The sequence below is a fragment of the Lepus europaeus genome, chromosome 6 (genome assembly GCF_033115175.1).
Source record: "Lepus europaeus isolate LE1 chromosome 6, mLepTim1.pri, whole genome shotgun sequence".
Taxonomy (NCBI): Eukaryota; Metazoa; Chordata; class Mammalia; order Lagomorpha; family Leporidae; genus Lepus; species Lepus europaeus.
The window spans coordinates 31,701,187-31,716,062 of NC_084832.1; positions in this window are offsets into that span (position 1 = coordinate 31,701,187).

Below are 14,876 nucleotides of genomic sequence, written 5' to 3' on the forward strand. Positions count from 1 at the left end.
TATTTCAGTAACAACTATTATGCTGTGACCTGTATTTAGAAATGTGAATGAAAACATCTAGAAGTGAATGGCTATGGAATTTTTTTTTTTATAGTTTGCTGTACTATTAACTTAGGTAACCATGGCAACCCATCAAGGTTAGTGTAAATCACAAGCTGATTAGTCTTAAAATAAATACACAGAAAGAAGACAGTAAATATCAGGAGCATGAAGGGATATTTAAATATACTCAGAAAGAAGTATTTCCTGATTTTCAGCCTAATCTTTACTAGTTTGGGGACTTCACTAACCTCTCTGTACATCCATGTATTTTAATCATGAGAGTAACCACAGTATTTCTCATAAAGTTGTTATCAATACAAATTAGTAAATTTTAAAAAATTAAAGAATTTTAGAATATCTTGAAAGTAATACATGTATGATAACATTACTTCTATTACATATTATTCATTTCCCCAGATTGGACTATGGCTTTAGATACCTCTAATTACATTGTTTACTTAATTGAGAAATTTTTAATTTAAATAAGCTCAATGATGGTTATAGTATGATTCAAAGGTATTTAATATCTCATCTTTAGCTGAAATCAAAGACAAATACAAGATCAAAATAACAATTTATTTCTTATTATAATTACTCTCATTCTTTCTCCCAGCCCTACCCTCGCTCGTTGAAAAGAGAACATGAAATCTGAGTAAGTCCTGCCTCTGGAGATAGGTCATGATTTTTCTTAGAAAAAGAAAACAGCATTATCCAGATTTATAATATAATTAAAGCACTATGCCTTTAAGAAGTTTAAAATAATAATTGTATAAAGTTGAATGTACCCCAGACACACTCAAATAAAATGTTCCCCAAGAGTTCTTTGCATGCTAACTTTTCATTGTCTTCATCCAAAAGTTCAGAGCTTTCTCACAGAGTACTTGGGATATAAAATTTCCACTTTGTAGTTATGGGATAGATCTCTTCTATTACTTTTGTATATGCTTTTGATATTTGGGGGGTTATAATTTATAAATGAATTATATATGAGTAACACATCACATTACTATGTTATTTTGTCTGAAATAAATCAACACAATGAGGACCATTAACCAAAGCACTATTACAAGAATTACACCCACTAAGCATATTTGAAATTTTAAGACAGATAAGTTGAGAGTTATGTGCAAATTTTATTTATTTAATTTTCTCCTTAATATTTAAAAAGACATAATTTTAATGTACTCTATTATCACAGGTTTAATTTACCATGAACAAGCAAAAAAGAGAAAGACCGCAGGTATCCCACAGTTTAAACAAGGGCTAAAAATGACAATCATTTCACAAGTCGTTCATTTTATTCCTATACATTTTTATGTTCTATAGTAACTGCTACATATCAGAGAATATTTGTCTTTTTGAGACTGGCTTATTTCACTAAGTATAATGGTTTCCAGTTGCAAAATATAGGCTTTCATACTTTTATATGGCTGAGTAGTATTCCACCATGTATATATAACACATTTTCTTTATCCAGTCATCAGTTGATGGACATCTGGGTTGATTCTATATCTTAGCTATTGTGAATTGAATTTCAATAAACCTAGAAACACATAACTCTTTCATGTGCTCATTTCATTTCATTTGGGTAAATTCCCAGCAGTGGGATGGCGGGGTCATATGTTAGATCTATTTTCAAATTTCTGAGGAATCTCAATACTGTCTTCCATAACGGTTATACTAGTTTACATTCTCAACAACAGTGTATAAGGGTATCTTACTTTAGCTGACTTATTATCTGTTTTGCATTTCAGTTGTAAGGCAAAGTTAGTATGTACAGAATAGGTTCATTTAATTAATTCTCAGTTAGCATCTTCTAAGTGCCAGACACTCCCATTGTTGCTTAAAGTAGTATACGGTATAAGACAGATGCATTTGTTGGTTTCAAGAATCTTATACTTTAGTGACAGATATAGATAATGAATAATAATAAACATCAAAACAAAAGGTGATCCAAGATTTTTTCAAGAAAAAAAAAATGCCAGTGTAACTGGAGCAACAAAGCAAAGTTTAACCTAGGAAGATTAGAAATGTCGGTACATATAAGATTATATGTGAACCTAGTGTTGGAAATAATTTAGGACATAATTCTTGATGGGAAACTGTTTCTGAGTTTTAAGTATGGCTTATGTTTTTAAAAATAACCTTTTTTAAAAGTTACAGGTGGTTTTGATTAAGAGCAGAGGCAGTGAGACCAGTTAGGAAGCTGTTAGTGGTTGTTCAAGTGGGAGATTATGATCATGATTACAAAGCATTTTCACATTTGACTATCACACACACACACCAAGAACAAAGTCAATGGGGTTTTATTGTAAACCCCTTTATGAAAAATCTGAGGTGTGAAAGGCTAAAGTTAAGTTCCAACTCATGTTTTGCTTCTTCAAACTTAAGAGGCTCCCAGGAACTTTCAGGAAAAAAAAACAAAGTTGCAAGTGACAGAATCAAGCGACTTATAGGCTTCATCGATGACCTTCAGGTTAACTGATTTTGAAGTATTTCACAAATTGAAGTGTATTACATGAAAGCTTTATGAGACAGGGAAGAGACAGGGTGAGGTTTTGGTAACCCCAGGGCCACCTGTTTTCAGAGAAAGCCATCAAATCAGTGGCACTGTGAGTGGATGTGGCTCCGGTTTGAGTTCCAGTTGAGTGGTGCCATTCCCTATGCCCTGTCCACAGCACTATTCAGCTCTCTTCAGACGTACAATGTACATGTGAATCTGTCCAATCCATTTTTTGTGGAGTAAAATGGAGTCAGATCTTCCTTTTATTTTGCTAATCCTGATTCAGAGTGATTTTAAAATGTGGGAAAATTGTCTGTTTTCTCATTCAAAAAATAACACAAAGAACGATAACTGGATTGCCTTGAATGTATTATAATTGTGATAGATAAAGATTTCCAAAATGAAAAGAACTTTTTTAAAATTCTATCAGAATTTTTCTTAAACTTTTAGTTAATGAATATAAATTTCCAAAGTACAGCTTATGGATTACAATGCCTTCCCCGCCCCCATAACTTCCCTCCCACCTGCAACCCTCCCCTTTCCTGCTCCCTCTCCCCTTCCAATCACATCAAGATTCATTTTCAATTCTCTTTATATACAGAAGATCAGTTTAGTATATATTAGGTAAAGATATCAACAGTTTGCACCCACATAGCAACACAAAGTGAAAAATACTGTTGGAGTACTAGTTATAGCATTAAATCACAATGTACAGCACATTAAGGACAGAGATCCTACATGATATTTTTTAAAAATTGATAAATTTTCTATGCAATGTCCAATTTAAAACTAAGTGTTTTTTTTTTCATTTTCAATTATCTTTATATACAGAAGATCGATTCAGTATATACTAAGTAAAGATTTCATCAGTTTGCACCCACACAGAAACACAAAGTGTAAAAATATTGTTTCAGTACTAGTTATAGCATTACTTCACATTGGACAACACATTAAGGATAGATCTCACAGGAGACATAAGTACACAGTGACTCCTGTTGTTGACTTAACAATTTGACACTCTTGTTTATGGCATCAGTAATCTCCCTAGGCTCTAGTCATGAGTTGCCAAGGCTGTGGAAGCCTTTTGAGTTCGCTTACTCTGATCATATTTAGACAAGGTCATAGTCAAAGTGGAAGTTCTCTCCTCCCTTCAGAGAAAGGTACCTCCTTCTTTGATGACCTGTTCTTTCCACTGGGATCTCATTCGCAGAGATCTTTCATTTAGGTCTTCTTTTTTTTTTTTTCCCAGAGTGTCTTGGCTTTCCATGCCTAAAATACTCTCATGGGCTCTTCAGCCAGATACGAATGTCTTAAGGGCTGATTCTGAGGCCAGAGTGCTATTTAGGACATCTGCCATTTATGAGTCTGCTGTGTCTCCCGCTTTTCATGTTGGATCGTTCTCTCCCGTTTTGATTCTATCAGTTAGTATTCACAGACACTAGTCTTGTTTGTGTGATCCCTTTGACTCTTAGACCTATCAGAGTCATCAATTGTGAACTGAAGCTGATCACTTGGACTAGTGGGATGGCATTGGTACATGCCACCTTGATGGGATTGTATTGGAATCCCCTGGCATGTTTCCAACTCCACCATTTGGGGCAAGTCCGATTGAGCATGTCCCAAATTGTACATCTCCTCCCTCTCTTTTTCCCACTCATATTTAACAGGGATCACTTTTCGGTTCAAATTAAACTCCTAAGAATACTATTGTTTGAATTCTATAAGAATTTGATGAAATTATCTGAACTTAGTCTGAATTTCTGAGGTTCAGATTAGTTTATGTGAGAGAATAATGTTTTTTAATATTCATTTTGTAAATAGATATAAAGTGCTTTTTTCTGTTTCTGAAGTTTTCAAATATTCCACTTATCATTTTTAATGATTGTTTCTTAAATTAAGAAAATAGTATTTGTGGGGTGAATCAACAGAGGAAAGACCTTTCTCTCTGTCTCTTCTCTCTCACTGTCTAACTCTATCTGTCAAATAAATTAAAAAAATAAAATAGTGATATTAGTTTTTGAACAATAGTGAATAGAAGTATTTGGTTCATTTAAATCTAGAAGCTTATTATCTGCTAGAAACATATATAACTGACACATTACCTGATTGACAGTGAAGGGTATGTCTTGAAATCAGACAAATAACTGCAATAACTTGACCATTTATCAAAACGTATTTCTACTTTGTATCATGGATAATGCTAACCATTGTGTATAATGCCAAATCTAATCTTTACAACAATCTTATTAGTTCATTAGGTTATAGTATTTATATACTAAGTACAAAAAATAGAGAATCAAAGAATAGGTATTCAAAGTTAGGATTGATATTAATATAGTTATTTCGTTACCAAGGATGAGATTTGAACCATGCACCATCACACTCAATGCTCCCATTTTATCCCTTAGGCTACAGTTTTCTTTATAAGAAAAAACACAGGGGATAAATTCTCTCACATCATCTATATAGTCAGTTATAAATGTATTAGTTATATTCCTGATAAAGTGCAGTAAGAATAACAAGTTCACATCAATTTTCCAATTTGGTGGCATTATTGTAAACTTAGAAACATGAGGTTGAGACTGATGAAAGACATTTGAGAGTCCTTCTGAGATAACAAAGGATAGACATGGGATAAAGACATGTTGATAATGTCATTTATTGTTCAAATCAAGACTCTATTAATAATTTTTTCAGGACAACAGTCACATATCAAAACTGCCCTCAGCAAACTGGGCCATACAAAGGAACTTCAAAAAAGTTATGTAAAACCGAATCAAAATATGAGTTTATTAGGGAGGGAATTGCGGCACAGCAGATTAACCCACTGCGTGCAACACTGGCATGCAATATCAGAGTGTCAGTTCAAGACCCAGATGCAATCCTCTGCTTCTGAACTAGCTCCCTGCTAACATTTCTGGAAAGGCAGTAGAAGATGACCAAGAGCTTAGAACACTGCCACCCATCTGGGACACCCAGATGGAATTCCTGGCTCCTTGCTTCAGGCTTGCCCAGCCCTGGCTGTTGCAACCATTTGGGGAGTGAAGCAGTGAATTGAAATTCTTTATTTTCTCTCCCCCTCTGTCAGTCTTCCTTTCAAATAAATAGACAAATCAATCTTTAAATATAAGTTTATTTTGATGACAAAAATACTGAAATCCATACATATAAGAGGCATTCATGGAAAATATATGTTTTGGGAAAACAATGCATGGATTTCAAACTTGTTAGAAAAAAATAAACATCTTTTAATTCTATTTAACATGAACCTTTTGAAGTCCCATGTATGATCATCTTTCCTAGAACCAGACTTAAATAACATTACACCTCTAAAATGTAAATGTAGGCAATTCTGACATAGAATTGCCAGATAATAAATACAGAGATTAGTGAAATTATCAGTGAATGTAATCATAAGGTTACCAGACCAAATTGTGCAACTCCATCTCCAATTCAGCTGTCATCTTAGACTACAGAACTCCTTAATATAAGGAAAACTTTTATTCAGTCTATGTCTTGTGGAAAAATTTCAATCACTCAGCAAATTCTGTGACAACTACAGAGGAGTTTCACAGTCTAGGTTACCTCTAGTTCTGGGTTTCTTATTCCAAATCTTGCCTGCATAAATTCCTTTTTCTTTCCTTGTCAAAGTACTACTTTATAACTTTACTGGAATCCATGCAGTAGAGAACTCTAATGGTCTTCTTAATTTTTAAAAGATTTATTTATTTATTTATTTATTTATTTATTTATTTGAAAGGCAGAGTCACAGAGAGGCAGAGGCAGAGAGAGAGAGGTCCCCCATCTGCTGGTTCACTCCCCAGATGGCTGCAATGGCCGGAGCTGTGCTGATCTGAAGCCAAGAGGCAGGAACTTCTTCTGGGTCTCCCACACTAGTGCAGAGGCCCAAGGAATTAGGCCATTTTCTACTGCCCTCTCAGACAATAGCAGAGAGCTGGACCAGCTGGGACCCGAACCGGCACCAATATGGGATACCAGCTAGCTTCACTAGCTATGCCACAGCGCCAGCTCTGGTCTCTTTAATTTTAACCAAAATGAGCTAACAAACAGAAAAATAATCCTGTGAACATAGCAAGTGCCCTCAACTCACCACACTCCCTCCACACACACATACACATGCAAGTATATATGACTACTAGTTGTTTATTTACAGAGTGGCACTGAAATCAGATGAGGTCAAGTGATTTGCCATGAAGAAGAGAATGAAGAGAATTGGATAAAAACACATATCAGATTTTGGTTTTTTCACTAAGTGGTTATGTGAACCTGATCACATTACTTGTAGAATGATAGCACGAATTCTAGTAGGATATGTTATAAGGAGTTAAAGATAAGATATATTGCATTATCATAGTAACTGGACACATGGTAAGAGCCCATTAGTTAAGAGTATGTACAATTTTTAGGGTTTTTTTTTTTTCCCAGAGTATCTTGGCTTTCCATGCCTAAAATACTCTCATGGGCTCTTCAGCCAGATCTGAATGCCTTAAGGGCTGATTCTTAGGCCAGAGTGCTGTTTAGGACATCTGCCCTTCTATGAGTGTGCTGTGTATCCCTCTTCCCATGTTGGATCATTCTCTCCCTTTTTGATTCTATCAGTTAGTATTAGCAGACACTAGTCTTGTTTATGTGACTTTTATATTTCTGTTAAAAGTTGAATTAACTTTTTCAAATAGAAAAACATTAGTATTGAATATGACTATAATTTGTTATAAAAGTAAACAAAAATAATATTTAATATCTAGTCATGTAAATCCTTCTACTTGTCTAAATTATTAAACCGCCTTTTCTCTTTTTTTCCCTACTTACTCTAATATATTCTCTTCTTTTGATTCTTCACACTAGGAAGATAAAAAAAATTCACATAAGGCCAGTACTGTGGCCCAGCAGATTAAGCTGCCAATAGCATCCCATATGGGCACCTGTTCAAGTCCAGGTTACACCACATCCACATGGGGAACCTAGAAGAAGCTCCTGGCTTCTGGTTTCAGCTTGGCCCAATTATTGCAGCCACTTGAGGAGTTAGCCAGTGGGTGGAAAATCTGTCTGCCCCTGTCTCTCCTTCCCTTTCTGTAACTCTGACTTTCAAATAAATAAATAAAATATTTTTTTAAAAAATTATATATAGGACAACTAAACTTTTTAATCATCTGCTGAGAACTCAAATTCTAAAGTTCATATAGCTGATTCTAAAATGAAACTGAGGATAAGAATAATAACAATACTTGCAAGGATCTCATTAAGTATACACACAATAGTGTCTGGTCTAGGAGTAGAAGGGATAGAAAAGGGATTTTTTTCTTTCAGTTCCACAACCTCATTTCCTTTCTAAGAAAGATTCCTTGATTTATGGGCCAAGGATGCTCACATAAGCTTTCCGAAGTTAACTATTAAATAAAGAAAAATGGGGCTAAGTGACAACATATTTTAGTGAATTCATTGCTGGTTAATAACACCTAAAGAGAAAAATGATGGAATTGATTTCTACCTAACAATGAGTTTGAGGGATTGAGCATATTTGAGAACTCAGATAGCTTTGAGATTCTGATGAATGTATCAACAAAAATAATGTGTTACCATGAGTATATGGCCATGCAGATACATGAATATGTCAATAGATAAATCAGTTTACTAAAAATTCAAAGGATAAATATAGGCATATATTTGGCAGGGGGAGATTTTCACATACATGTATTTTGCTCAGGTGATGGAAGATTCAACTAAAATTCATGAGGGCTCATAAACTGCAATGCAAACTCCTTGATCCAAAACAAAACAAGAAATAAGCCATGACTTGCTCTGATGATATCAGCATTGAGATATGCTATGTAGAAAACAACTTGAATCCAATTTTTACACAGTTTAATATCAGTGCATCCATGTAGATACTTGATGTTGCTTTTGTCCTGACTCTAGATGTACAATGTAATACTTTATCCTTTTTAGTATTTGTTGTTGTTGTTGTTCTAGTACTAGTGGTTGAACTCTGTAATTAACACACAATTATTCTTAGGTGTTTAAATTTTAACTGAAAAGTGATCCCTCTTAAATTTAAGAGTGGAAAAAGAGAGGGAGGAGATGTACAATTTGGGACATGCTCAATCGGACTTGCCCCAAATGGTGGAGTTAGAAATGTGCCAGGGGATTCCAATACAATCCCATCAAGGTGGCATGTACCAATGCCATCTCACTAGTCCAGGTGATCAATTTCAGTTCACAATTGATGGCTCTGATAGGTCTAAGAGTCAAAGGGATCACACAAACAAGACTAGTGTCTGTGAATACTAACTGATAGAATCAAAAAGGGAGAGAACGATCCAACATGGGAAGCGGGAGACACAGCAGACTCATAGAATGGCAGATGTCCTAAATAGCACTCTGGCCTAAGAATCAGCCCTTAAGTCATTCGGATCTGGCTGAAGAGCCCATGAGAGTATTTTAGGCATAGAAAGCCAAGAAACTCTGGAAAAAAAAAAAGAAAAAAAGACCTAAATGAAAGATCTCTGTGAGTGAGATCCCAGTGGAAAGAACGGGGCCATCAAAGAAGGAGGTACCTTTCTCTGAAGGGAGGAGAGAACTTCCACTTTGATTATGACCCTATCGGAATAAGATCAAAGTCAGTGAACTCTAAAGGCTTCCATAGCCCTGGCAACTCATGACTAGAGCCTAGGGAGATTACTGACGCCATGAACGGGAGTGTCAAATTGTTAAGTCAGCAGCAGGAGTCACGGTGTACTTACATCCCATGTGGGATCTGTCCTTAATGTGTTGTCTAATGTGAAGTGATGCTATAACTAGTACTAAAACAGTATTTTTACACTTTGTGTTTCTGTGTGGGTACAAACTGATGTGATCTTTACTAATTATATACTGAATAGATCTTCTGTATATAAAGAGAATTGGAAATGAAAAAAAAAAACCTGGTGTTTAATTGGAAATGGCATAGAAAATTAATTAATTTTTAAAAATAATTATGTAGGATCTCTGTCTTTAATGTACTGTACACCCTTATTTAATGCTATAACTAGTACTCCAACAGTATTTTTTTTCACTTTGTGTTGCTATATGGGGGCAAACTGTTGATATCTTTACCTAATATATACTAAACTGATCTTCTGTATATAAAGAGAATTGAAAATGAATCATGATGTGATTGGAAGGGGAGAGGGAGCGGGAAAGGGGAGGGTTGTGGGTGAGAGGGAAGTTTTGGGAGGGGGGAAGCCATTGTAACCCATAAGCTGTACTTTGGAAATTTATATTCATTAAATAAAAGTTTAATAATAAAAAAAGAATATATAAAGAAAATAAAGAATATAATGATATTCTTTTTAAAAAAAAGAATGATGCACGCATGTGCTTATTGATAAGTATTGTCAACAAAATGTTATAACAGCCACCTAATCATCATGCAAAAGAACTAATGATCTACTGTTGCTATTAGTGTAGCTCCGCCAATCATTAGTGTTCACACACTAGGCCCAGTACCTGAATATAAATTTGTAGTATGACAAAAACTTTCACTGGTGTTACCCTGATGTTTTGTAACAGCACAATCAATAGAACTTTTGCATCCACTGCAACTGGATTAAATTCCAGTTGTAACAGTGGTGAAATGTAAACTATAAGCTAATGCCTTCATTATCTTAATTTGAAATGTTAAGTATATGATATCTACAAGTAATACTATTGTGGCCCATGTAAAAGAAGAAATGACACATATAAAAAATACACCGAGCCTTGAATACAATAACTGTTCAGTAATGATTGCTATTAATTAAAAAAATAAGCTGCTGAAGACATAAGGAATAAAAGAGCTATGGCAATGTATAATTAGGATAACAAATATAAATATATACTGCATATCTTAATTCAATCAATTTCTTTTTTTGCAACACACTTAGGAAAAACATTCTGTCATGTTTTGCTGAATTATGGAAAGCTGCTTATTGTGGGGTTAGGACAGGACTGAGAAACTCAGGCAAGGTAGGCAACCAGATAATACTTATTACACAGAATGAGTCAAAATAAATAGAGGTGAATACATGCAACGTGAAGTTCAATGAAAGTTAAGCTGTGAAGAGATAACCATGAATACTAGAAGGTAGATCAAGAAAGTGATTTCAATGTCAGTTGTGGAAGACAGATTTCAAGAAATTGAGCATTCAAGGCAAAGCAAATAGAAGAGTATGAACAGAATTCAAGTTTGTGGAAAAATGAGATTAAAAGATAAGTTTACTTTGGTGCAAAAGAAATTGAAATCTAAATATATAAGGGATGTTCAGAATGATCATAGAAAATGCAAAATATCAAAGAACTATTCATGAAAAATAAAAATTACGTTGAGTATTAAACATTTTTTTTAATTTTTAAAATTTTGTATGAGCATATACTAATTGTATATTTTGGGAGTTACATTGTAAATTTCCAACACATATGCATAGCTCCAGGAGTAGGGGAACTTATCTGCCAACATCATTTGGATATTAAAATATCATTTATGGGCCACACAAAATTATCAGCTTAAAATTAATCTGCTACTGATTTATTGAATTTCAAGTTTCACTTGCAGTTGCTTTGCAGGGCCAGTTAAATTATTTCCTGGGCCTTGTGTAGCCCATAGGCCAGATCCTATCCACCCCTGGAACAAGCATATCAGGCAACATTCCTTTCCAATTCCTTATTTGTCTTTGTGTTTGGAGCCTACTAGTTCCACTATTCTAGTCTTTAATACACATCATGAACCAAAGTCACCCAACTGTGCAGCAAAACACCAAATCCTGTGACATTCATCCTGCTGCTAAGTTTTTATATGCCACCTGGTAAGGATGCATTCATCTCCCTAGACGGCCTGACATGAAACACTAGAATCTACAGTATACGGACAAGACTGAGAAAAGGAATAATGACAAGTCACACCAGGTTAGACATGAAGGAAGTCTAAAAATGGTTCTTTTAGACAGTGAGCAAGCACTTTAGTAGTTTCTCTCTTGCTTTTAAATTACTTGTCTAGGGCTGGCATTGTGGTAATAGTGGGTTAAGCCTCCACTTGCAACATTGGCATAGCATATGGGCTCTGGCTGGTTCAATATCTGGCTGTTCCACTTCTGATCCAGATCCCTGAAAATGTGCCCAGGAAACCAATAGAAAATGGCCCAAGTACATGGGCTGTTGCACTCACTTAAGAAACCTGGATGAAATTCTTGGCTCCCGGCTTTGGCCTGGCCCAGCCCTGACCATTGGGGCCATTTAAAGAGTGAACTAGCAAATGAAAGATCTCTCTTTTTGTCTCTGTCTCTCTCTTTCTCTGTATAACTCTACCTTTCAAACAAATAAATCGTTTTAAAAAAAATACTTCTCCAAAAATATCTTTACTCAATTACATTCTTACTATTCAGTCAGTTTAAAATATCAATGCTGAAATGATCATTCCATTTCTAGTTTAAATCAATGCTCAAGTGGAATAGCCTGTACAATTGAATTTCAAGGTTGTGTGTGACAAAACAAAGGAGAATATATACCCCAAATATAACAAATTCCATGCCTGTTTCAAGGTATACCATATTATTGCTGAACATCATTGCAACAATGGATACTAGTAATATATTTTGAAAATATAAAAACATTTAAAGTGCTTTTATCAACTTTCATGATTTGATTATTCCACATGTAAATATACAAAAAATTATTTCATGCACCATAAATAAACAATATATAAAATTGTTATTTTCCCATTAATAGCAAAATATTGAAAAATATATCAAATGAAAGCTAGCTAAAATCTTAGAAAATTTTTATTCTATGAAAGTAGTAATAATGTATATAATTCAATTTGACATTTTGCCTTAGTTATTTTTTCTTCTGATCACTACTTCACTAATTTCTGAGAGAAGTCGTTGATCCTATCTCAAGCCTGCTGTAATATAGACTCCAGGCTTAGAGATGAAGTAATGGAAAGGACGATCACCTTGAAGTTAGGGGGGCTGCTTCCAAATTCCACTTTAACATTCGTCAACAGATGACCTCAGAGAATTCACTTAACCTCTGTGCCTTTCAGGTTTTCACATATAAATTCAAGGGAAATCATACTGTTAATATTTTAGATGTTTTTCTAGCTAAGAAGAAAAAAGAAATAAAATAGAGTTAACATTTTCTCTTTTTTTTCATTTATTAAACTTTTATTTAATGAATATAAATTTCCAAAGTACAGCTTATGGGTTACAATGGCTTCCCCCCTCCCATAACTTCCCTCCCACCCGCAACCCTCCCCTTTCCCGCTCCCTCTCCCCTTCCATTCACATCAAGATTCATTTTCAATTCTCTTTATATACAGAAAATCAGTTTAGTATATGTTAGGTAAAGATTTCAACATTTGCCCCCATATAGCAACACAAAGTGAAAAAAATACCATTGGAGTACTAGTTATAGCATTAAATAAGGGTGTACAGCACATTAAAGACAGAGATCCTACATAATTATTTTTAAAAATTAATTAATTTTCTATGCCATTTCCAATTTAACACCAGGTTTTTTTTTTTTTCATTTCCAATTCTCTTTATATACAGAAGATCGACTCAGTATATAATTAGTAAAGATCACATCAGTTTGTACCCACACAGAAACACAAAGTGTAAAAATACTGTTTTAGTACTAGTTATAGCATCACTTCACATTAGACAACACATTAAGGACAGATCCCACATGGGATGTAAGTACACCGTGACTCCTGCTGCTGACTTAACAATTTGACACTCCCGTTCATGGCGTCAGTAATCTCCCTAGGCTCTAGTCATGAGTTGCCAGGGCTATGGAAGCCTTTAGAGTTCACTGACTTTAATCTTATTCCGATAGGGTCATAATCAAAGTGGAAGTTCTCTCCTCCCTTCAGAGAAAGGTACCTTCTTCTTTGATGGCCCCGTTCTTTCCACTGGGATCTCACTCACAGAGATCTTTCATTTAGGTCTTCTTTTTTTCTTTTTTTTTTTTTTCCCCAGAGTGTCTTGGCTTTCCATGCCTACAATACTCTCATGGGCTCTTCAGCCAGATCCGAATGACTTAAGGGCTGATTCTGAGGCCAGAGTGTTGTTTAGGACATCTGCCATTCTATGAGTCTGCTGTGTCTCCCGCTTCCCATGTTGGATCGTTCTCTCCCTTTTTGATTCTATCAGTTAGTATTCACAGACACTAGTCTTGTTTGTGTGATCCCTTTGACTCTTAGACCTATCAGAGCCATCAATTGTGAACTGAAATTGATCACTTGGACTAGTGAGATGGCATTGGTACATGCCACCTTGATGGGATTGTATTGGAATCCCCTGGCACATTTCTAACTCCACCATTTGGGGCAAGTCCGATTGAGCATGTCCCAAATTGTACATCTCCTCCCTCTCTTTTTCCACTCTTAAATTTAAGAGGGATCACTTTTCAGTTAAAATTTAAACACCTAAGAATAATTGTGTGTTAATTACAGAGTTCAACCACTAGTACTAGAACAACAACAACAAATACTAAAAAGGATAAAGTATTACATTGTACATCTAGAGTCAGGACAAGAGCTGATCAGGTCTTTGTTTCTTATAGTGTCCATTTCACTTAACAGGTTTCCCCTTTGGTGCTCAGTTGTCACCGATCAGGGAAAACAAATGATATTTGTCTCTTTGGGACTGGCTTAATTCACTCAGCATGATGTTTTGCAGATTCCTCCATCTTGTTGCAAATGACCGGGTTTCGTTGTTTCTTACTGCTGTATAGTATTCTATGGAGTACATGTCCCATAATTTCTTTATCCAGTCTACTGTTGATGGGCATTTGGGTTGGTTCCAGGTCTTAGCTATTGTGAATTGAGCTGCAATAAACATTAATGTGCAGATGGCTTTTTTATTTGCCAAATTAATTTCCTTTGGGTAAATTCCAAGGAGTGGGATGGCTGGGTTGTATGGTAGGGTTATGTTCAGGTTTCTGAGGAATCTCCAGACTGATTTCCATAGTGGCTTAACCAGTTTGCATTCCCACCAACAGTGAGTTGAGTTAACACTTTCAAAATCACTTCATTGCTTACTTACTTTAGTCTATCCAATTCTTATGGTTACAACTTAACCATATTTTCTTCTTTTACTAAAGAGGATCTTTATTTCCTGATATTTGCTCTTAATTTGATTTACATATTCTGATTCAAAAAATCATCCAGCGTAGAGTTGGAAATTCTCAGCTTGTCCCTGATATCACTAAATTCTGAGGCATAAAACGATTCACCAAATGTGACACAAATAAATCTCATATGAGAATAATTATGTATAATTACATGATTTTTGCT